The following is a 19,839-nucleotide window of genomic DNA, read 5'->3' as shown; positions in this document are numbered from 1 at the left end:
TGCGCCAACATTGATATCAACAATAGATGTTTACTGTCTCAATGAGACTTTCAAATAATTAAAAATTAGGCTATATAAGGGAATTGTGTTTATTGCTACACTTGCATTTCGAGTATACATACCCTAAATAGACGTAGTCGGCAGGATTCGAACCTGCGCGGGCAGAGCCCAATGGATTTCTAGTCCATCGCCTTAACCACTCGTCCACGACTACTGCTATGTTGTACTGTTTAACACAGCAATGGGATCGACAAATTTTGGAATCATCACATAAATGATGTGCGCCAACATTGATATCAACAATGAAACTTTCAAATAATTCAAAATTAGGCCAAGTAGAGAAATTGTGTTTATTGCTACACTTGCATTTCGAGTATACATACCCTAAATTGACGTAGTCGGCAGGATTCGAACATGCGCGGGCAGAGCCCAATGGATTTCTAGTCCATCGCCTTAACCACTCGGCCACGGCTACTGTTGTGTTGTACTGTTTAACACAGCAATGGGATCGACAAATTTTGGAATCATCACATAAGTAATGTGCGCCAACATTGATATCAACAACAGACGTTTACTGTCTCAATGAAACTGACAAATAATTCAAAATGAGGCCAAGTCGAGAAATTGTGTTTATTGCTACACTTGCATTTCGAGTATACATACCGTAAATAGACGTAGTCAGCAGGATTCGAACCTGCGTTGGCGGAGCCCAATGGATTTTTAGTCCATCGCCATAACCACCCGGCGACGACTACTGCTCTGTTGTACTGTTTAACACAGCAATGGGATCGACAAATTTTGGAGTCATCACATAAGTAATGTGCGCCAACATTGATATCAACAACAGACGTTTACTGTCTCAATGAAACTGACAAATAATTCAAAATTAGGCTATATAATTGTGTTTATTGCTACACTTGCATTTCGAGTATACATACCCTAAAAAAACGTAATCGGCAGGATTCGAACCTGCGCGGGCAGAGCCCAATGGATTTCTAGTCCATCGCCTTAACCACTCGGCCACGACTACTGTTATGTTGTACTGTTTAACACGCAATGGGATCGACAAATTTTGGAATCATAAATAATGTGCGCCAACATTGATATCAACAATGAAACTTTCAAATAATTCAAAATTAGGCCAAGTAGAGAAAATGTGTTTATTGCTACACTTGCATTTCGAGTATACATACCCTAAATTGACGTAGTCGGCAGGATTCGAACCTGCGCGGGCAGAGCCCGATGGATTTCTAGTCCATCGCCTTAACCACTCGGCCACGACTACTGCTATGTTGTACTGTTTAACACAGCAATGGGATCGACAAATTTTGGAATCATCACATAAATGATGTGCGCCAACATTGATATCAACAATGAAACTTTCAAATAATTCAAAATTAGGCCAAGTAGAGAAATTGTGTTTATTGCTACACTTGCATTTCGAGTATACATACCCTAAATAGACGTAGTCAGCAGGAGTCGAACCTGCGTTGGCAGAGCCCAATGGATTTTTAGTCCATCGCCATAACCACCCGGCGACGACTACTGCTCTGTTGTACTGTTTAACACAGCAATGAGATCGACAAATTTTGCAGTCATCACATAAGTAATGTGCGCCAACATTGATATCAACAACAGACGTTTACTGTCTCAATGAAACTGACAAATAATTCAAAATTAGGCCAAGTCGAGAAATTGTGTTTATTGCTACACTTGCATTTCCAGTATACATACCCTGAATACACGTAGTCAGCAGGATTCGAACCTGCGTTGGCAGAGCCCAATGGATTTTTAGTCCATCGCCATAACCACCCGGCCACGACTACTGCTATGTTGTACTGTTTAACACAGCAATGGGATTGACAAATGTTTGAATCATCACATAAATAATGTGCGCCAACATTGATATCAACAATGAAACTTCCAAATAAATCAAAATTAGGCCAAGTAGAGAAATTGTGTTTATTGCTACACTTGCATTTCGAGTATACATACCCTAAATAGACGTAGTCGGCAGGATTCGAACCTGCGCGGGCAGAGCCCAATGGATTTCTAGTCCATCGCCTTAACCACTCGGCCACGACTACTGTTATGTTGTACTGTTGAACACAACAATGGGATCGACAAATTTTGGAATCATCACATAAATGATGTGCGCCAACATTGATATCAACAATGAAACTTTCAAATAATTCAAAATTAGGCCAAGTAGAGAAATTGTGTTTATTGCTACACTTGCATTTCGAGTATACATACCATAAATTGACGTAGTCGGCAGGATTCGAACCTGCGCGAGCAGAGCCCAATGGATTTCTAGTCTATCGCCTTAACCACTCGGCCACGACTACTTCTATGCTGTACTGTTTAACACAGCAATGGGATCGACAAATTTTGAGTCATCACATAAGTAATGTGCGCCAACATTGATATCAACACTGTACTGTTTAACACAGTGATGGGATCGACAAGTTTTGGAATCATCACATAAGTAATGTGCGCCAACATTGATATCAACAACAGACGTTTACTGTCTCAATAAAACTTTCAAATAATTCAAAATAAGGCTATATAATGGAATTGTGTTTATTGCTACACTTGCATTTCGAGTATACATACCCTAAATAGACGTAGTCGGCAGGATTCGAACCTGCGCGGGCAGAGCCCAATGGATTTCTAGTCCATCGCCTTAACCACTCGGCCACGACTACTGTTAAGTTGTACTGTTGAACAAAGCAATGGGATCGACAAATTTTGGAATCATCACATAAATGATGTGCGCCAACATTGATATCAACAACAGACGTTTACTGTCTCAATGAAACTTTCAAATAATTCAAAATGAGGCCAAGTCGAGAAATTGTGTTCATTGCTACACTTGCATTTCGAGTATACATACCCTAAATAGACGTAGTCAGCAGGATTCGAACCTGCGTTGGCGGAGCCCAATGGATTTTTAGTCCATCGCCATAACCACCCGGCGACGACTACTGCTCTGTTGTGCTGTTTAACACAGCAATGGGATCGACAAATTTTGGAATCATCACATAAGTAATGTGCGCCAACATTGATATCAACAACAGACGTTTACTGTCTCAATGAAACTGACAAATAATTCAAAATTAGGCTATATAATTGTGTTTATTGCTTCACTTGCATTTCGAGTATACATACCCTAAAAAAACGTAATCGGCAGGATTCGAACCTGCGCGGGCAGAGCCCAATGGATTTCTAGTCCATCGCCTTAACCACTCGGCCACGACTACTGTTATGTTGTACTGTTTAACACGCAATGGGATCGACAAATTTTGGAATCATAAATAATGTGCGCCAACATTGATATCAACAATAAAACTTTCAATTAATTCAAAATTAGGCCAAGTAGAGAAAATGTGTTTACACTTGCATTTCGAGTATACATAGCCTAAATATACGTAGTCGGCAGGATTCGAACCTGCGCGGGCAGAGCCCAATGGATTTCTAGTCCATCGCCTTAACCACTCGGCCACGACTACTGTTATGTTGTACTATTTAACAAAGCAATGGGATCGACAAATTTTGGAATCATCACATAAGTAATGTGCGCCAACATTGATATCAACAACAGACGTTTACTGTCTCAATGAAACTGACAAATAATTCAAAATGAGGCCAAGTCGAGAAATTGTGTTTATTGCTACACTTGCATTTCGAGTATACATACCCTAAATAGACGTAGTCAGCAGGAGTCGAACCTGCGTTGGCAGAGCCCAATGGATTTTTAGTCCATTGCCATAACCACCCGGCGACGACTACTGCTCTGTTGTACTGTTTAACACAGCAATGGGATCGACAAATTTTGGAGTCATCACATAAGTAATGTGCGCCAACATTGATATCAACAACAGACGTTTACTGTCTCAATGAAACTGACAAATAATTCAAAATTAGGCTATATAATGGAATTGTGTTTATTGCTACACTTGCATTTCGAGTATACATACCCTAAATAGACGTAGTCGGCAGGATTCGAACCTGCGCAGGCAGAGCCCAATGGATTTCTAGTCCATCGCCTTAACCACTCGGCCACGACTACTGTTAAGTTGTACTGTTGAACAAAGCAATGGGATCGACAAATTTTGGAATCATCACATAAGTAATGTGCGCAAACATTGATATCAACAACAGACGTTTACTGTCTCAATGAAACTGACAAATAATTCAAAATGAGGCCAAGTCGAGAAATTGTGTTTATTGCTACACTTGCATTTCGAGTATACATACCCTAAATAGACGTAGTCAGCAGGATTCGAACCTGCGTTGGCGGAGCCCAATGGATTTTTAGTCCATCGCCATAACCACCCGGCGACGACTACTGCTCTGTTGTACTGTTTAACACAGCAATGGGATCGACAAATTTTGGAGTCATCACATAAGTAATGTGCGCCAACATTGATATCAACAACAGACGTTTACTGTCTCAATGAAACTGACAAATAATTCAAAATTAGGCTATATAATTGTGTTTATTGCTACACTTGCATTTCGAGTATACATACCCTAAAAAAACGTAATCGGCAGGATTCGAACCTGCGCGGGCAGAGCCCAATGGATTTCTAGTCCATCGCCTTAACCACTCGGCCACGAATACTGTTATGTTGTACTGTTTAACACGCAATGGGATCGACAAATTTTGGAATCATAAATAATGTGCGCCAACATTGATATCAACAATGAAACTTTCAATTAATTCAAAATTAGGCCAAGTAGAGAAAATGTGTTTACACTTGCATTTCGAGTATACATACCCTAAATAGACGTAGTCGGCAGGATTCGAACCTGCGCGGGCAGAGCCCAATGGATTTCTAGTCCATCGCCTTAACCACTCGGCCACGACTACTGCTATGTTGTACTGTTTAACACAGCAATGGGATCGACAAATTTTGGAATCATCACATAAATGATGTGCGCCAACATTGATATCAACAATGAAACTTTCAAATAATTCAAAATTAGGCCAAGTAGAGAAATTGTGTTTATTGCTACACTTGCATTTCGAGTATACATACCCTAAATTGACGTAGTCGGCAGGATTCGAACCTGCGCGGGCAGAGCCCAATGGATTTCTAGTCCATCGCCTTAACCACTCGGCCACGACTACTGTTATGTTGTACTGTTTAACACAGCAATGGGATCGACAAATTTTGGAATCATCACGTAAGTAATGTGCGCCAACATTGATATCAACAACAGACGTTTACTGTCTCAATGAAACTGACAAGTAATTCAAAATGAGGCCAAGTCGAGAAATTGTATTTATTGCTACACTTGCATTTCGAGTATACATACCCTAAATAGACGTAGTCAGCAGGAGTCGAACCTGCGTTGGCAGAGCCCAATGGATTTTTAGTCCATCGCCATAACCACCCGGCGACGACTACTGCTCTGTTGTACTGTTTAACACAGCAATGGGATCGACAAATTTTGGAGTCATCACATAAGTAATGTGCGCCAACATTGATATCAACAACAGACGTTTACTGTCTCAATGAAACTGACAAATAATTCAAAATTAGGCCAAGTCGAGAAATTGTGTTTATTGCTACACTTGCATTTCCAGTATACATACCCTAAATACACGTAGTCAGCAGGATTCGAACCTGCGTTGGCAGAGCCCAATGGATTTCTAGTCCATCGCCATAACCACCCGGCCACGACTACTGCTATGTTGTACTGTTTAACACAGCAATGGGATTGACAAATGTTTGAATCATCACATAAATAATGTGCGCCAACATTGATATTAACAATGAAACTTCCAAATAAATCAAAATTAGGCCAAGTAGAGAAATTGTGTTTATTGCTACACTTGCATTTCGAGTATACATACCCTAAATAGACGTAGTCGGCAGGATTCGAACCTCGCGGGCAGAGCCCAATGGATTTCTAGTCCATCGCCTTAACCACTCGGCCACAACTACTGTTATGTTGTACTGTTGAACACAGCAATGGGATCGACAAATTTTGGAATCATCACATAAATGATGTGCGCCAACATTGATATCAACAATGAAACTTTCAAATAATTCAAAATTAGGCCAAGTAGAGAAATTGTGTTTATTGCTACACTTGCATTTCGAGTATACATACCATAAATTGACGTAGTCGGCAGGATTCGAACCTGCGCGAGCAGAGCCCAATGGATTTCTAGTCTATCGCCTTAACCACTCGGCCACGACTACTTCTATGCTGTACTGTTTAACACAGCAATGGGATCGACAAATTTTGAGTCATCACATAAGTAATGTGTGTTATGGGTTCTGTTCATTGAAGATAATTAATGACAAGACGAGTGACTGAACACTGACAGCATATCTAAGACGCCATGTTTATATTCTACACCAAGAGGTCAGAAAGAGGCTGCATACATTAAGTGTATAAACAAGCGGGTTATCAGTATGGACGCTGAGAGCGCCATATATTACATAAGGCTAACTCCCTAACATCTCCCTTCTTTTATCAAGATTAAAGTTCAATATTCACACTGGATGTTGATGCTGCATCAGGATGCTAAAAGTCATTTCTCATATGCAAAGATCTTGAACGAATCAGATAACAAATGAAATATCGAACAGGGTCAAGTAACATATATGTATAAAACAACGAATCAAATATCGAATCAAATATCGAACAGTGTCAAGTAACATATACGTATAAAACAACGAATCAAATATCGAATGTTATATCAGCATAATTGTCCGATCATTATACTACGCCAGTACTATGTATATAAGTAAATCACTAATCTAAATACTAAATTTAGTGTTCATGTCATTATAAAGTCTCTGTATTTGGCGGACGGTTTAATGTTGCTTCTGGTTCGAGTTGATCTTGTTGTTTGACTCAGTGAGGTCTCTGTCACTGGAATCTCTGGAATTGGTTGTGTAGATGTATGATCCGGCTTATCATTACTCACTGCTGGTGTTGACTGTTGAGTTGGTAACGCAGTGCATTCAGGCTGACTTGCTAGTTGAGACGGTTGATTAGTCGGTGGTTGACTAGATAGTTCTGCAGTTTCACGTATGAATTTACGATTCCGTCTATACATCCTTCCATCCTCTGTTTGCAATATATATGAACGTGGACCCACTTTGTTGACACATGAGGCTTTTCTCCATGGTTCTCTGGGGTTTGTAGGTTGCAATCTAACTTGTTGACCTATATTTAGCTCTGGTAGTTCTTTAGCACTTTTGTCATAATGAAATTTGGACTTCTGTTTTCTAAGTTTTATGTTTTCTGCTACACCTTGGACAACTTGTGGTTGAAGTAATACTTCTGGAGTTGGTAATAGTGTGCGGGCTCTACGTGACATTAATTTCTGTAGTGGGCTGCTGCCATCAGTGCTGGGTGTATTTCGCCAATCTAAAATTGCTAGCTGTAAGTCTTTCTTGTCTTTGTTTGTTTTCTTGATGATCTTTTTTGATATCTTGACAGCTGACTCGACTTTCCCGTTGCTTTGACTGTGGTACGGTGAGCAGGTTATATGTTCGAATTCCCATTCACGTGCGAAGGTTTCATACTCATTGGATATGAATTGCGGTCCGTTGTCTGAAATTACATTCTCTGGAATGCCATGTCTGGCAAAGTGTGATTTAGTACAGTTAACTATAGTTGATGAAGTTGTATCTGTATCTAATTTGTCAAGTTCCCAGTAATCACTATAGTAATCAACAGTAATTAGGTAGTCAGTTTTGTTGTATGTAAACAAATCTTGTCCAACCATTTTCCATGGTCGTGATGGAATCTCGTATGACATCAAAGGTTCTTTTTGTTGTTTACTGAGGTATTCGTTGCAAGGACTACATTGTGTGATTTTGTCCTTTATTTCCGCTGTCATTCCGGGCCAAAATAGTACGTCGCGTGCTCGCCGTATACATGCTTCAGCACCTAAGTGACTTGAATGAATTCTATTGAGCATTTGTGGTCTCAATTGTTTTGGAATTATGATTTGATTTCCTTTTTATAGAACACCATTGTGTACTGTGATTTCTTCTCTGTATGTCCAATAGTCTCTTGCACATATTGGAACATCATCTCTGTTGTCTGGCCATCCAGCTAATACTGTTGTCATTAAGGATTGTAGAGTTGTATCTGTTTGTGTTAGCTTTTGAATTTGCTGATGAGTAGGATCACTAACGTGTTGGTATTGAGCTTGGTTAATGGACTCTATTTCTTGAAACAACTTGTCTTCTATTTTTAGCTGAAATAACTGATATTCTGGCATGTTGGAGCTAGTACTCTTCTCTGTTAAGTATGCTCTGCTGAGCATATCAGCAATGTGCATCTGGTTGCCGGGTTTATATTGTACTTTGATGTTGTACTTTTGAAGACGTAGCATCATGCGCTGTAAGCGTTTCGGTGCTCGGTGTATCGGTTTATTGAAGATAGGTACAAGCGGTTTGTGATCTGAATCTATGGTGATTTCTTCTCGTCCATGTATGTATTGATTAAATCGTTCACATGCGAAAACGATTGCTAAACATTCCTTCTCTATTTGGGCATAGTTTTGCTCAGTGGGAGACAACGATCTTGACGCAAATGTCACAGGTTGTTCGTTTTGAAGAAGTGTGGCACCTAATCCTTTTTCCGAAGCATCGCATTGTATGGTTACCTCGTCATTTACATCGTAGTATTTCAGAATTGGTGCATGGGTGATAAGATGCTTTATTTGACTGAACGATTCTTCTTGCTGCGATTCCCATACAAATACAGCTTTGTCTTCTTTCAGTCGTCTTAACGGTTCGCTGATTTCTGCTAGTTTGGGTAAATCTCTAGCTAAGTAGTTAACGCAACCAAGTAAACGTTGTACTGCTTTTTTGCCATCTGGTCTGGGCATATTCTGTATCGCCTGTATTTTCTGAGGATCTGGTCTGAGTCCATCAGTGGTAATCAGCTCTCCCATAAATGGTACTTCTTTGAGCGATAATCTTAGCTTCTTTTTGTTTAATTTCAAGTTAACCTCTCTCGCTCTCTGCAGTAGACTTCTTAGCTTTTTGTCATGGTCTTCCATGTATTGTTGAGGAGTGTCTCCACATCCAAACACAAGTATGTCATCTGCAATGACTTCAATACCAGGAATATCATCCAATGCGTCATGAAGGCGGCGTTGGAATTCTTCCGAAGCTGATGAAATGCCAAACGGCATCCGTACATATCTGTACCTGCCAAAAGGTGTCCAGAACGTTGTCAGGTAGGAGCTTTGTTCATCCAGTTTGACCTGATGGAAACCATCTTTGGCATCTAGAATCGAGAATACTTTGGCATCGGATAACTTAGGTAGAATTTCGTCTAGCGTTGGCATCTGATACTTGGGACGTTTAATTGCTCGATTTAAATCTCTGGGATCAAGACATACTCTCAACTTGTTTGGTTTCAGAACAACTACAATACTGCTTATCCAGTCTGTGGATTTAGTAACTTTCTTTATTATGCCTTTCCTTTCCATTTCATTTATTTTGGCTTTCAATTTTGCTTTCAGTGGAATGGGAACGCGTCTTGGTACATGCTGTACTGGCTTAATAGTTGAGTCTATTTCAATTTTGTATTCACCAGGCAGGCACCCTAGACCTTCAAACACATCATTGTATTGTTTGATGACGTTATCTTTAGATGTGCATGTAGGAGTTGCTTCCTGTGAAATACTATTCACAACATTAAGAGTAATCAGTCCCATATTTGTACATGTATCACCAGATAGTAGTGGTTTCTGTTTTCCTGCTATAACTTTGAAGTTCAGTGTGTATTCTTTATCTTTAACTTTGCAGATTAGGTTACATTCACCAATAGCATTTACTATGCTATCGTCATAGAGCTTCAACCTTGCTGTTGTTTTCTCTAATGCTGGCTTGCCATGCTGTTTTATGTCACACAGGTCATTATATGTCATCACATTACAGGTTGCACCAGTGTCTAATTGACAATTTATTCTTGTTTCACCAGTCGTATCTCGAAATGTTATTGGTATATAGAATTTCTTTCTATTTCCATATTGAACTGCACCAATAGTATCTATCTTAAATATGGAATCATCAGAATCTGATACTTCATCCTGCAGCTGGTGTAGATTCTGTTGTACTTGACGCTTCTGTTTGCATACAGATTGAAAGTGATTTTGCTTACCACAATTCCTGCAAGTCTTACCATAGGCTGGACATTTGTTCTTGTCACGTTCATGGTTGCTACCACAATATCTACACTGGGAGGACTTATCTTTCGTTTGCTTATACTTGGGTCTTTCTTTGCGTTGCTCAGTATATTTATGTTGATTGCTTTCTGTATGTTTACCTCCTTTCTTTACATAGTTGACTGGGTTTACTGTGACATCATTTCCCATTTGACTTAGCTGTTGCCGTGAAACTTCACTAATTCTAAGCGATTCTATGACTTTGTGTAAGTCACTTGCTTGCTCTCTGAATAATCTTGCTCTTGCTATGGAATCTTTACAGCCAAGGACCAATCTATCTCTAACCATCTCATCTTCGAATGTGCCAAATTTGCATGGTCCAGCTAACTGACGTAGTCAGATTACTAATTGGTCTATGGTTTCATTGGGTTGTTGTTCTGCGTTGTAAAAAACATATCTTTCATACAGAACGTTGCGTTTTGATACGAAGTGTGCTTCTAACTTATCTAAGATTGTCTGAGGCTCTTTCATTTCATCATCTGTGAGTTGCAATCTTTTCAGTATTTTCTTACACTCTGTACCCATTAACATCTTAAGAGTAGCAACTTGGATGGGTTTATCTTTCTTATCAAGCTCAGTGGCTGTTTTGTAATCTTCATATGATTCACGATATGTCTGCCAATTTATTGCTATATTTCCATTACAGTTCATTGGTTCTGGAGCGGGAATGGAATTGTTCGTTGCCATGATCAATCACTGGGGTCAACGCTGACAAAAAATTTTTACGCTATGTTACTCACGGTTTTGAAGTGTAGTGCTGCACACATCTGAGTCAGTTTGAAGGCTGGATACTTCAAAAAAAATGTTTGCACTCACATATATTCAATCGGTGATATTGTCAAACTGTTCACAACATTAATAGCGGCGATCTGTGCTCAAACACATGTACGGAGTCAAACTTGCCAGTCTTGTATTTTTCTTTGCTCAATAGTCTTCGTTTTGGTAGCTGTGTTGTAATCCAGGCTTTTCTACTGTGATCCACACTATTTTCGCCAAAACTTCACCACTTCTGACACCATGTTATGGGTTCTGTTCATTGAAGATAATTAATGACAAGACGAGTGACTGAACACTGACAGCATATCTAAGACGCCATGTTTATATTCTACACCAAGAGGTCAGAAAGAGGCTGCATACATTAAGTGTATAAACAAGCGGGTTATCAGTATGGACGCTGAGGGCGCCATATATTACATAAGGCTAACTCCCTAACAATGTGCGCCAACATTGATATCAACACTGTACTGTTTAACACAGCAATGGGATCGACAAATTTTGGAATCATCACATAAGTAATGTGCGCCAACATTGATATCAACAACAGACGTTTACTGTCTCAATGAAACTGACAAATAATTCAAAATGAGGCCAAGTCGAGAAATTGTGTTTATTGCTACACTTGTATTTCGAGTATACATACCCTATATAGACGTAGTCAGCAGGATTCGAACCTGCGTTGGCGGAGCCCAATGGATTTTTAGTCCATCGCCATAACCACCCGGCGACGACTACTGCTCTGTTGTACTGTTTAACACAGCAATGGGATCGACAAATTTTGGAGTCATCACATAAGTAATGTGCGCCAACATTGATATCAACAACAGACGTTTACTGTCTCAATGAAACTGACAAATAATTCAAACTTAGGCTATATAATTGTGTTTATTGCTACACTTGCATTTCGAGTATACATACCCTAAAAAAACGTAATCGGCAGGATTCGAACCTGCGCGGGCAGAGCCCAATGGATTTCTAGTCCATCGCCTTAACCACTCGGCCACGACTACTGTTATGTTGTACTGTTTAACACGCAATGGGATCGACAAATTTTGGAATCATAAATAATGTGCGCCAACATTGATATCAACAATGAAACTTTTAATTAATTCAAAATTAGGCCAAGTAGAGAAAATGTGTTTACACTTGCATTTCGAGTATACATACCCTAAATAGACGTAGTCGGCAGGATTCGAACCTGCGCGGGCAGAGCCCAATGGATTTCTAGTCCATCGCCTTAACCACTCGGCCACGACTACTGCTATGTTGCACTGTTTAACACAGCAATGGGATCGACAAATTTTGGAATCATCACATAAATGATGTGCGCCAACATTGATATCAACAATGAAACTTTCAAATAATTCAAAATTAGGCCAAGTAGAGAAATTGTGTTTATTGCTACACTTGCATTTCGAGTATACATACCCTAAATTGACGTAGTCGGCAGGATTCGAACCTGCGCGGGCAGAGCCCAATGGATTTCTAGTCCATCGCCTTAACTACTCGGCCACGACTACTGTTATGTTGTACTGTTTAACACAGCAATGGGATCGACAAATTTTGGAATCATCACATAAGTAATGTGCGCCAACATTGATATCAACAACAGACGTTTACTGTCTCAATGAAACTGACAAATAATTCAAAATGAGGCCAAGTCGAGAAATTGTGTTTATTGCTACACTTGCATTTCGAGTATACATACCCTAAATAGACGTAGTCAGCAGGAGTCGAACCTGCGTTGGCAGAGCCCAATGGATTTTTAGTCCATCGCCATAACCACCCGGCGACGACTACTGCTCTGTTGTACTGTTTAACACAGCAATGGGATCGACAAATTTTGGAGTCATCACATAAGTAATGTGCGCCAACATTGATATCAACAACAGACGTTTACTGTCTCTATGAAACTGACAAATAATTCAAAATTAGGCTATATAATTGTGTTTATTGCTACACTTGCATTTCGAGTATACATACCCTAAAAAAAACGTAATCGGCAGGATTCGAACCTGCGCGGGCAGAGCCCAATGGATTTCTAGTCCACCCGGCGACGACTACTGCTCTGTTGTACTGTTTAACACAGCAATAGGATCGACAAATTTTGGAGTCATCACATAAGTAATGTGCGCCAACATTGATATCAACAACAGACGTTTACTGTCTCAATGAAACTGACAAATAATTCAAAATTAGGCTATATAATTGTGTTTATTGCTACACTTGCATTTCGAGTATACATACCCTAAAAAAACGTAATCGGCAGGATTCGAACCTGCGCGGGCAGAGCCCAATGGATTTCTAGTCCATCGCCTTAACCACTCGGCCACGACTACTGTTATGTTGTACTGTTTAACACGAAATGGGATCGACAAATTTTGGAATCATAAATAATGTGCGCCAACATTGATATCAACAATGAAACTGACAAATAATTCAAAATTAGGCTATATAATTGTGTTTATTGCTACACTTGCATTTTGAGTATACATACCCTAAATAAACGTAATCGGCAGGATTCGAACCTGCGCGTGCAGAGCCCAATGGATTTCTAGTCCATCGCCTTAACCACTCGGCCACGACTACTGTTATGTTGTACTGTTGAACACAGCAATGGGATCGACAAATTTTGGAATCATCACATAAATGATGTGCGCCAACATTGATATCAACAATGAAACTTTCAAATAATTCAAAATTAGGCCAAGTAGAGAAATTGTGTTTATTGCGTTTCGAGTATACATACACTAAATTGACGTAGTCGGCAGGATTCGAACCTGCGCGGGCAGAGCCCAATGGATTTCTAGTCCATCACCTTAACCACTCGGCCACGACTACTGTTATGTTGTACTGTTTAACACAGCAATGGGATCGACAAATTTTGGAATCATCACATAAGTAATGTGCGCCAACATTGATATCAACAACAGACGTTTACTGTCTCAATGAAACTGACAAATAATTCAAAATGAGGCCAAGTCGAGAAATTGTGTTTATTGCTACACTTGCATTTCGAGTATACATACCCTAAATAGACGTAGTCAGCAGGAGTCGAACCTGCGTTGGCAGAGCCCAATGGATTTTTAGTCAATCGCCATAACCACCCGGCGACGACTACTGCTCTGTTGTACTGTTTAACACAGCAATGGGATCGACAAATTTTGGAGTCATCACATAAGTAATGTGCGCCAACATTGATATCAACAACAGACGTTTACTGTCTCAATGAAACTGACAAATAATTCAAAATTAGGCTATATAATTGTGTTTATTGCGACACTTGCATTTCGAGTATACATACCCTAAAAAAAACGTAATCGGCAGGATTCGAACCTGCGCGGGCAGAGCCCAATGGATTTCTAGTCCATCGCCTTAACCACTCGGCCACGACTACTGATATGTTGTACTGTTTAACACAGCAATGGGATCGACAAATTTTGGAATCATCACATAAGTAATGTGCGCCAACATTGATATCAACAACAGACGTTTACTGTCTCAATGAAACTGACAAATAATTCAAAATGAGGCTAAGTCGAGAAATTGTGTTTATTGCTACACTTGCATTTCGAGTATACATACCTAAATACACGTAGTCGGCAGGATTCGAACCTGCGTTGGCAGAGCCCAATGGATTTTTAGTCCATCGCCATAACCACCCGGCCACGACTACTGCTATGTTGTACTGTTTAACACAGCAATGGGATTGACAAATGTTTGAATCATCACATAAATAATGTGCGCCAACATTGATATCAACAATGAAACTTCCAAATAAATCAAAATTATTCCAAGTAGAAAAATTGTGTTTATTGCTACACTTGCATTTCGAGTATACATACCATAAATAGACGTAGTCGGCAGGATTCGAACCTGCGCGGGAAGAGCCCAATGGATTTATAGTCCATCGCCTTAACCGCTCGGCCACGACTACTGCTATGTTGTACTCTTTAACACAGCAATGGGGTCAACAAATTTTGGAATCATTACATAAATAATGTGCGCCAACATTGATATCAACAATAGATGTTTACTGTCTCAAAGAAACTTTCAAATAATTCAAAATTTGGCTATATAAGGGAATTGTGTTTATTGCTACACTTGCATTTCGAGTATACATACCCTAAATAGACGTAGTCGGCAGGATTCGAACAATGGATTTCTAGTCCATCGCCTTAACCACTCGGCCACGACTACTGCTATGTTGTACTGTTTAACACAGCAATGGGATCGACAAATTTTTGAATCATCACATAAGTAATGTGCGCCAACATTGATATCAACAATAGATGTTTACTGTCTCAATGAAACTTTCAAATAATTCAAAATTAGGCTATATAAGGGAATTGGGTTTATTGCTACACTTGCATTTCGAGTATACATACCCTATATAGACGTAGTCGGCAGGATTCGAACCTGCGCGGGCAGAGCCCAATGGGTTTCTAGTCCATCGCCTTAACCACTCGGCCACGACTACTGCTATGTTGTACTGTTTAACACAGCAACGGGATCGACACATTTTTGAATCATCACATAAATAATGTGCGCCAACATTGATATCAACAATGAAACTTTCAAATAATTCAAAATTAGGCCAAGTAGAGAAATTGTGTTTATTGCTACACTTGCATTTCGAGTATACATACCCTAAATAGACGTAGTCGGCAGGAGACGAACATGCGCGGGCAGAGCCCAATGGATTTCTAGTCCATCGCCTTAACCACTCGGCCACGACTACTGTTAAGTTGTACTGTTTAACACAGCAATGGGATTGACAAATTTTGGAATCATCACATAAATAATGTGCGCCGACATTGATATCAACAATGAAACTTTCAAATAATTCAAAATTAGGCCAAGTAGAGAAATTGTGTTTATTGCTACACTTGCATTTCGAGTATACATACCCTAAATAGACGTAGTCGGCAGGATTCGAACCTGCGCGGGCAGAGCCCAATGGATTTCTAGTCCATCGCCTTAACCGCTCGGCCACGACTACTGCTATGTTGTACTCTTTAACACAGCAATGGGGTCGACAAATTTTGGAATCATTACATAAATAATGTGCGCCAACATTGATTTCAACAATAGACGTTTACTGTCTCAATGAAACTTTCAAATAATTCAAAATTTGGCCATATAAGGGAATTGTGTGTATTGCTACACTTGCATTTGGAGTATACTTACCCTAAATAGACGTAGTCGGCAGGATTCAAACCTGCGCGGGAAGAGCCCAATGGATTTCTAGTCCATCGCCTTAACCACTCGGCCACGACTACTGCTATGTTGCACTGTTTAACACAGCAATGGGATCGACACATTTTTGAATCATCACATAAGTAATGTGCGCCAACATTGATATCAACAATAGATGTTTACTGTCTCAAAGAAACTTTCAAATAATTCAAAATTAGGCTATATAAGGGAATTGTGTTTATTGCTACACTTGCATTTCGAGTATACATACCCTAAATAGACGTAGCCGGCAGGATTCGAACAATGGATTTCTAGTCCATCGCCTTAACCACTCGGCCACGACTACTGCTATGTTGTACTGTTTAACACAGCAATGGGATCGACAAATTTTTGAATCATCACATAAGTAATGTGCGCCAACATTGATATCAACAATAGATGTTTACTGTCTCAATGAAACTTTCAAATAATTCAAAATTAGGCTATATAAGGGAATTGGGTTTATTGCTACACTTGCATTTCGAGTATACATACCCTATATAGACGTAGTCGGCAGGATTCGAACCTGCGCGGGCAGAGCCCAATGGGTTTCTAGTCCATCGCCTTAACCACTCGGCCACGACTACTGCTATGTTGTACTGTTTAACACAGCAACGGGATCGACACATTTTTGAATCATCACATAAATAATGTGCGCCAACATTGATATCAACAATGAAACTTTCAAATAATTCAAAATTAGGCCAAGTAGAGAAATTGTGTTTATTGCTACACTTGCATTTCGAGTATACATACCCTAAATAGACGTAGTCGGCAGGAGACGAACATGCGCGGGCAGAGCCCAATGGATTTCTAGTCCATCGCCTTAACCACTCGGCCACGACTACTGTTAAGTTGTACTGTTTAACACAGCAATGGGATTGACAAATTTTGGAATCATCACATAAATAATGTGCGCCGACATTGATATCAACAATGAAACTTTCAAATAATTCAAAATTAGGCCAAGTAGAGAAATTGTGTTTATTGCTACACTTGCATTTCGAGTATACATACCCTAAATAGACGTAGTCGGCAGGATTCGAACCTGCGCGGGCAGAGCCCAATGGATTTCTAGTCCATCGCCTTAACCGCTCGGCCACGACTACTGCTATGTTGTACTCTTTAACACAGCAATGGGGTCGACAAATTTTGGAATCATTACATAAATAATGTGCGCCAACATTGATTTCAACAATAGACGTTTACTGTCTCAATGAAACTTTCAAATAATTCAAAATTTGGCCATATAAGGGAATTGTGTGTATTGCTACACTTGCATTTGGAGTATACTTACCCTAAATAGACGTAGTCGGCAGGATTCAAACCTGCGCGGGAAGAGCCCAATGGATTTCTAGTCCATCGCCTTAACCACTCGGCCACGACTACTGCTATGTTGCACTGTTTAACACAGCAATGGGATCGACACATTTTTGAATCATCACATAAGTAATGTGCGCCAACATTGATATCAACAATAGATGTTTACTGTCTCAAAGAAACTTTCAAATAATTCAAAATTAGGCTATATAAGGGAATTGTGTTTATTGCTACACTTGCATTTCGAGTATACATACCCTAAATAGACGTAGCCGGCAGGATTCGAACAATGGATTTCTAGTCCATCGCCTTAACCACTCGGCCACGACTACTGCTATGTTGTACTGTTTAACACAGCAATGTGATCGACAAATTTTTGAATCATCACATAAGTAATGTGCGCCAACATTGATATCAACAACAGATGTTTACTGTCTCAATGAAACTTTCAAATAATTCAAAATTAGGCTATATAAGGGAATTGGGTTTATTGCTACACTTGCATTTCGAGTATACATACCCCAAATAGACGTAGTCGGCAGGATTCGAACCTGCGCGGGCAGAGCCCAATGGGTTTCTAGTCCATCGCCTTAACCACTCGGCCACTACTACTGCTATGTTGTACTGTTTAACACAGCAATGGGATCGACAAATTTTTGAATCATCACATAAATAATGTGCGCCAACATTGATATCAACAATGAAACTTCCAAATAATTCAAAATTAGGCCAAGTAGAGAAATTGTGTTTATTGCTACACTTGCATTTCGAGTATACATACCCTAAATAGACGTAGTCAGCAGGAATCGAACCTGCGCGGGCAGAGCCCAATGGATTTCTAGTCCATCGCCATAACCACCCGGCCACGACTACTGCTATGTTGTACTGTTTAACACAGCAATGGGATTGACAAATGTTTGAATCATCACATAAATAATGTGCGCCAACATTGATATTAACAATGAAACTTCCAAATAAATCAAAATTAGGCCAAGTAGAGAAATTGTGTTTATTGCTACACTTGCATTTCGAGTATACATACCCTAAATAGACGTAGTCGGCAGGATTCGAACCTCGCGGGCAGAGCCCAATGGATTTCTAGTCCATCGCCTTAACCACTCGGCCACAACTACTGTTATGTTGTACTGTTGAACACAGCAATGGGATCGACAAATTTTGGAATCATCACATAAATGATGTGCGCCAACATTGATATCAACAATGAAACTTTCAAATAATTCAAAATTAGGCCAAGTAGAGAAATTGTGTTTATTGCTACACTTGCATTTCGAGTATACATACCATAAATTGACGTAGTCGGCAGGATTCGAACCTGCGCGAGCAGAGCCCAATGGATTTCTAGTCTATCGCCTTAACCACTCGGCCACGACTACTTCTATGCTGTACTGTTTAACACAGCAATGGGATCGACAAATTTTGAGTCATCACATAAGTAATGTGTGTTATGGGTTCTGTTCATTGAAGATAATTAATGACAAGACGAGTGACTGAACACTGACAGCATATCTAAGACGCCATGTTTATATTCTACACCAAGAGGTCAGAAAGAGGCTGCATACATTAAGTGTATAAACAAGCGGGTTATCAGTATGGACGCTGAGAGCGCCATATATTACATAAGGCTAACTCCCTAACATCTCCCTTCTTTTATCAAGATTAAAGTTCAATATTCACACTGGATGTTGATGCTGCATCAGGATGCTAAAAGTCATTTCTCATATGCAAAGATCTTGAACGAATCAGATAACAAATGAAATATCGAACAGGGTCAAGTAACATATATGTATAAAACAACGAATCAAATATCGAATCAAATATCGAACAGTGTCAAGTAACATATACGTATAAAACAACGAATCAAATATCGAATGTTATATCAGCATAATTGTCCGATCATTATACTACGCCAGTACTATGTATATAAGTAAATCACTAATCTAAATACTAAATTTAGTGTTCATGTCATTATAAAGTCTCTGTATTTGGCGGACGGTTTAATGTTGCTTCTGGTTCGAGTTGATCTTGTTGTTTGACTCAGTGAGGTCTCTGTCACTGGAATCTCTGGAATTGGTTGTGTAGATGTATGATCCGGCTTATCATTACTCACTGCTGGTGTTGACTGTTGAGTTGGTAACGCAGTGCATTCAGGCTGACTTGCTAGTTGAGACGGTTGATTAGTCGGTGGTTGACTAGATAGTTCTGCAGTTTCACGTATGAATTTACGATTCCGTCTATACATCCTTCCATCCTCTGTTTGCAATATA

General features: G+C 39.7%; 33 non-coding genes across 33 annotated transcripts; all 33 read right to left on the bottom strand.

The window, feature by feature from the left end:
- Window positions 1-132: 132 nt before the first annotated feature.
- TRNAS-AGA (transfer RNA serine (anticodon AGA)) lies at window positions 133-214 on the bottom strand. Its single transcript has one exon. It is a non-coding gene; the product is annotated as a tRNA-Ser (tRNA).
- Window positions 215-673: 459 nt separating this feature from the next.
- TRNAF-AAA (transfer RNA phenylalanine (anticodon AAA)) lies at window positions 674-755 on the bottom strand. The gene has a single exon. It is a non-coding gene; the product is annotated as a tRNA-Phe (tRNA).
- Window positions 756-948: 193 nt separating this feature from the next.
- Window positions 949-1,030, bottom strand: TRNAS-AGA (transfer RNA serine (anticodon AGA)). The gene has a single exon. It is a non-coding gene; the product is annotated as a tRNA-Ser (tRNA).
- A 173-nt stretch (window positions 1,031-1,203) lies between these two features.
- Window positions 1,204-1,285, bottom strand: TRNAS-AGA (transfer RNA serine (anticodon AGA)). Its single transcript has one exon. It is a non-coding gene; the product is annotated as a tRNA-Ser (tRNA).
- Window positions 1,286-1,464: 179 nt separating this feature from the next.
- On the bottom strand, window positions 1,465-1,546 carry TRNAF-AAA (transfer RNA phenylalanine (anticodon AAA)). Its single transcript has one exon. It is a non-coding gene; the product is annotated as a tRNA-Phe (tRNA).
- Window positions 1,547-1,744: 198 nt separating this feature from the next.
- TRNAF-AAA (transfer RNA phenylalanine (anticodon AAA)) lies at window positions 1,745-1,826 on the bottom strand. Its single transcript has one exon. It is a non-coding gene; the product is annotated as a tRNA-Phe (tRNA).
- Window positions 1,827-2,005: 179 nt separating this feature from the next.
- Window positions 2,006-2,087, bottom strand: TRNAS-AGA (transfer RNA serine (anticodon AGA)). The gene has a single exon. It is a non-coding gene; the product is annotated as a tRNA-Ser (tRNA).
- A 539-nt stretch (window positions 2,088-2,626) lies between these two features.
- Window positions 2,627-2,708, bottom strand: TRNAS-AGA (transfer RNA serine (anticodon AGA)). The gene has a single exon. It is a non-coding gene; the product is annotated as a tRNA-Ser (tRNA).
- A 198-nt stretch (window positions 2,709-2,906) lies between these two features.
- On the bottom strand, window positions 2,907-2,988 carry TRNAF-AAA (transfer RNA phenylalanine (anticodon AAA)). The gene has a single exon. It is a non-coding gene; the product is annotated as a tRNA-Phe (tRNA).
- Window positions 2,989-3,181: 193 nt separating this feature from the next.
- Window positions 3,182-3,263, bottom strand: TRNAS-AGA (transfer RNA serine (anticodon AGA)). The gene has a single exon. It is a non-coding gene; the product is annotated as a tRNA-Ser (tRNA).
- A 167-nt stretch (window positions 3,264-3,430) lies between these two features.
- TRNAS-AGA (transfer RNA serine (anticodon AGA)) lies at window positions 3,431-3,512 on the bottom strand. The gene has a single exon. It is a non-coding gene; the product is annotated as a tRNA-Ser (tRNA).
- A 198-nt stretch (window positions 3,513-3,710) lies between these two features.
- Window positions 3,711-3,792, bottom strand: TRNAF-AAA (transfer RNA phenylalanine (anticodon AAA)). The gene has a single exon. It is a non-coding gene; the product is annotated as a tRNA-Phe (tRNA).
- Window positions 3,793-3,990: 198 nt separating this feature from the next.
- TRNAS-AGA (transfer RNA serine (anticodon AGA)) lies at window positions 3,991-4,072 on the bottom strand. The gene has a single exon. It is a non-coding gene; the product is annotated as a tRNA-Ser (tRNA).
- Window positions 4,073-4,270: 198 nt separating this feature from the next.
- On the bottom strand, window positions 4,271-4,352 carry TRNAF-AAA (transfer RNA phenylalanine (anticodon AAA)). Its single transcript has one exon. It is a non-coding gene; the product is annotated as a tRNA-Phe (tRNA).
- Window positions 4,353-4,545: 193 nt separating this feature from the next.
- Window positions 4,546-4,627, bottom strand: TRNAS-AGA (transfer RNA serine (anticodon AGA)). Its single transcript has one exon. It is a non-coding gene; the product is annotated as a tRNA-Ser (tRNA).
- Window positions 4,628-4,794: 167 nt separating this feature from the next.
- On the bottom strand, window positions 4,795-4,876 carry TRNAS-AGA (transfer RNA serine (anticodon AGA)). The gene has a single exon. It is a non-coding gene; the product is annotated as a tRNA-Ser (tRNA).
- A 179-nt stretch (window positions 4,877-5,055) lies between these two features.
- TRNAS-AGA (transfer RNA serine (anticodon AGA)) lies at window positions 5,056-5,137 on the bottom strand. Its single transcript has one exon. It is a non-coding gene; the product is annotated as a tRNA-Ser (tRNA).
- A 198-nt stretch (window positions 5,138-5,335) lies between these two features.
- TRNAF-AAA (transfer RNA phenylalanine (anticodon AAA)) lies at window positions 5,336-5,417 on the bottom strand. Its single transcript has one exon. It is a non-coding gene; the product is annotated as a tRNA-Phe (tRNA).
- A 6,232-nt stretch (window positions 5,418-11,649) lies between these two features.
- On the bottom strand, window positions 11,650-11,731 carry TRNAF-AAA (transfer RNA phenylalanine (anticodon AAA)). The gene has a single exon. It is a non-coding gene; the product is annotated as a tRNA-Phe (tRNA).
- Window positions 11,732-11,924: 193 nt separating this feature from the next.
- On the bottom strand, window positions 11,925-12,006 carry TRNAS-AGA (transfer RNA serine (anticodon AGA)). The gene has a single exon. It is a non-coding gene; the product is annotated as a tRNA-Ser (tRNA).
- Window positions 12,007-12,173: 167 nt separating this feature from the next.
- On the bottom strand, window positions 12,174-12,255 carry TRNAS-AGA (transfer RNA serine (anticodon AGA)). Its single transcript has one exon. It is a non-coding gene; the product is annotated as a tRNA-Ser (tRNA).
- A 179-nt stretch (window positions 12,256-12,434) lies between these two features.
- Window positions 12,435-12,516, bottom strand: TRNAS-AGA (transfer RNA serine (anticodon AGA)). The gene has a single exon. It is a non-coding gene; the product is annotated as a tRNA-Ser (tRNA).
- A 198-nt stretch (window positions 12,517-12,714) lies between these two features.
- Window positions 12,715-12,796, bottom strand: TRNAF-AAA (transfer RNA phenylalanine (anticodon AAA)). The gene has a single exon. It is a non-coding gene; the product is annotated as a tRNA-Phe (tRNA).
- A 457-nt stretch (window positions 12,797-13,253) lies between these two features.
- Window positions 13,254-13,335, bottom strand: TRNAS-AGA (transfer RNA serine (anticodon AGA)). The gene has a single exon. It is a non-coding gene; the product is annotated as a tRNA-Ser (tRNA).
- Window positions 13,336-13,503: 168 nt separating this feature from the next.
- TRNAS-AGA (transfer RNA serine (anticodon AGA)) lies at window positions 13,504-13,585 on the bottom strand. Its single transcript has one exon. It is a non-coding gene; the product is annotated as a tRNA-Ser (tRNA).
- A 170-nt stretch (window positions 13,586-13,755) lies between these two features.
- TRNAS-AGA (transfer RNA serine (anticodon AGA)) lies at window positions 13,756-13,837 on the bottom strand. Its single transcript has one exon. It is a non-coding gene; the product is annotated as a tRNA-Ser (tRNA).
- A 474-nt stretch (window positions 13,838-14,311) lies between these two features.
- Window positions 14,312-14,393, bottom strand: TRNAS-AGA (transfer RNA serine (anticodon AGA)). The gene has a single exon. It is a non-coding gene; the product is annotated as a tRNA-Ser (tRNA).
- A 197-nt stretch (window positions 14,394-14,590) lies between these two features.
- TRNAF-AAA (transfer RNA phenylalanine (anticodon AAA)) lies at window positions 14,591-14,672 on the bottom strand. The gene has a single exon. It is a non-coding gene; the product is annotated as a tRNA-Phe (tRNA).
- Window positions 14,673-14,851: 179 nt separating this feature from the next.
- Window positions 14,852-14,933, bottom strand: TRNAY-AUA (transfer RNA tyrosine (anticodon AUA)). The gene has a single exon. It is a non-coding gene; the product is annotated as a tRNA-Tyr (tRNA).
- A 461-nt stretch (window positions 14,934-15,394) lies between these two features.
- TRNAS-AGA (transfer RNA serine (anticodon AGA)) lies at window positions 15,395-15,476 on the bottom strand. Its single transcript has one exon. It is a non-coding gene; the product is annotated as a tRNA-Ser (tRNA).
- Window positions 15,477-15,916: 440 nt separating this feature from the next.
- On the bottom strand, window positions 15,917-15,998 carry TRNAS-AGA (transfer RNA serine (anticodon AGA)). The gene has a single exon. It is a non-coding gene; the product is annotated as a tRNA-Ser (tRNA).
- Window positions 15,999-16,739: 741 nt separating this feature from the next.
- TRNAS-AGA (transfer RNA serine (anticodon AGA)) lies at window positions 16,740-16,821 on the bottom strand. Its single transcript has one exon. It is a non-coding gene; the product is annotated as a tRNA-Ser (tRNA).
- A 440-nt stretch (window positions 16,822-17,261) lies between these two features.
- On the bottom strand, window positions 17,262-17,343 carry TRNAS-AGA (transfer RNA serine (anticodon AGA)). The gene has a single exon. It is a non-coding gene; the product is annotated as a tRNA-Ser (tRNA).
- Window positions 17,344-19,839: the final 2,496 nt, after the last annotated feature.

This window comes from Saccoglossus kowalevskii, chromosome 4, assembly GCF_978046115.1.
Source record: "Saccoglossus kowalevskii chromosome 4, keSacKowa6.1, whole genome shotgun sequence".
NCBI lineage: Eukaryota > Metazoa > Hemichordata > Enteropneusta > Harrimaniidae > Saccoglossus > Saccoglossus kowalevskii.
This window is presented reverse-complemented; position numbering and strand designations above follow the sequence as displayed.